Source organism: Echinops telfairi, unplaced genomic scaffold (assembly GCF_000313985.2).
Source record: "Echinops telfairi isolate 266 unplaced genomic scaffold, ASM31398v2 ScPeMD7_7459;HRSCAF=8497, whole genome shotgun sequence".
In the NCBI taxonomy this organism is placed as follows: Eukaryota; Metazoa; Chordata; class Mammalia; order Afrosoricida; family Tenrecidae; genus Echinops; species Echinops telfairi.
Genome location: NW_022111359.1, coordinates 1,822,673 through 1,824,906, shown reverse-complemented (window position 1 = coordinate 1,824,906; position 2,234 = coordinate 1,822,673).

The following is a 2,234-nucleotide window of genomic DNA, read 5'->3' as shown; positions in this document are numbered from 1 at the left end:
GATGTTTTCTTGATGCACACTTAACCTTTATATAAAACTCTCTTATACATGAGTTTCTGTGGATTTGTTTCTCTAAAGTACCCAGACTAATACACTAAGCAAATAATCTAAGAAGTGATATTATCACTTTATAATTAACTAAGAATAATTGTAAAATTATTCTCAGAAGAAGGATCGGAACTAGGTGCATTAAAACCTACAAAATGCAGATGGCCCAACTTGCTTGCTGAAAGAAGCTGCCGTTTAGTCTTGACATAAGTTCAGACTCTATTTCAGATATTTCTGCCCATTAAACCAGCCATGTGTCTAATGCTTAGACAAGTCCGGGGCACTTTTGCCCTCAGGCCTACACAAAGAACCAAGGAACTTGCCTGGGCATGTCCTCGATGATTTACTGAAAATTGTTGTTGTTGTTGGTGGTGGTGGTAGGTCCCAATGAGTTGGTCCCGAAACATAGCAACCCTATCCATAAAAGTCGGAAACACTGCCGGGTCCTGCACCATTCACACAATAGTTCCTGCGTCTGAGTTCAGTGGCAGCCACTGCGTCCATCCAGCTCCTTGAAGGCCTTCCTCTCCTTTGCTGCCCCTCCACTTTACCTTCTCCAGCGACTGGTCTCTCCTGACAATATGTCCAAGATAAGTAAGATGAGGTCTTGCCATCTTTGCCACGAAGGAGCACTCTGGCCTTACTCCCTGCAACATAGATCGGCTTGTCCTTTTAGCAGTCCGTGGTACTTTCAATATTCTTCATTCCCCGGCACAATTCAAATGCGTTGACTCTTCTTCGGTCTTGCTTATTCAATGTCCAACTTTCGCATGCATAGGAGGTGATTGAAAATACCATGGCTTGGGTCAGATGCACGTTAGCCCTCAAGGGAACATCCTTGCTTTTCAATACTCTAAAGAGGTCATGTGCAGCAGAATTGCTTAGTGCAAGGGGTCTTTTCATCTCTTGGCTGCTGCTTCCATGAGCATGACTGAAAATAGGCCCATGTTATCTGGAGGCTGTGATTCACAGCGACATGGTCTTGAGTCACACATGGACCACCGGGTAGCCAGACGGTGGGAGCCCCAGAACCACCCCTGTAAGCTCTGCAAATCTGCAATGGTGTACGTTTCCCGTGTCACTTCCCTCCCTTCTGTAGCTCCTCCTGCAACAGTGATGGCTGGATCTACAACCAGTCATGATTTTGTGAAGGCTCCCTGTTTCCCATGATCTAGAAGCAGCCCCACGGCTGTGGATCATTGGATCCCATTTCCACTTTTGTCCTGTGTACGTAGACTCCCTGGTCGTGCAGTGGGGGTAAGCTCTGAACTGCTGTAGGTGGTTCAAGCCCACCAGCTGCTCTGAGCGGGAAAAGAACATGAGGCAATCTGCTCCCCTAAGTTTACCATTCTGGAACCCCCAAGGAGCAGTTCTACTCTGCCCTGGGGGGTCAACTTGAGTCCGCATGATTATCAGTTGTGAGGTGTCAGCATATCAGGTCGGACTGAGAGCCGTCTCATGTACAACAGAACGATGTAACACCGCCCGGTCCTGCACCATCCTCACAATTGTTCTTATGCTTAAACCCACCAATGCCGCCATCATATCAATCCATCTAGTCGAAAGCCTTCCTCTTTTCCACTGCCCCCTCTCTCTCAAGTCCAACGTCCTCCTCCAGAGACTGCTGTCTCCTGACACGTCCAAAGCACACGAGATGAAGTATCTCCATCCTTGTCTCTAAGAAACACTCCGGTTATACCCCGGTGAAGACAGATTTGCTGGTTCTTTTGGCAGTCCGTGGTACAGTCAATCTTCTTCTCCAGCACCGTAATTTAAGTGCATCATTCTTCTTCCGTCTTCCTTATTCGAAGCCCAGCTCTCACTGGGTCTTCAATTATTCACATGTATTTTCTGCGGTTGCCATTCGGTGTCTTGGGGTCCATTTCAGCTTAGTGACCATGCCCACAGAACAATACCGCCTTGTCCTGCACCATCCCGACGGCCTTGTGCGTCCTCTTTTTGCTGACCTGTTTCCAAACATGATGTCCTTCTCTCAACAACATATCTAAAGGACATGAGATCAAGTCTTGACATCTTTGATTCTAAGGAGCATTCTGGCAGTACTTCTCCCAAGGCATATTGTTTGTTTCTAGAGCTCTTAATACTTTTTATTATTTTATTTTTAGCTCTTAATACTTTTCAGTATTCTTCCTCAGCACCATGATTCCGAGGCATCGATTCTCTGG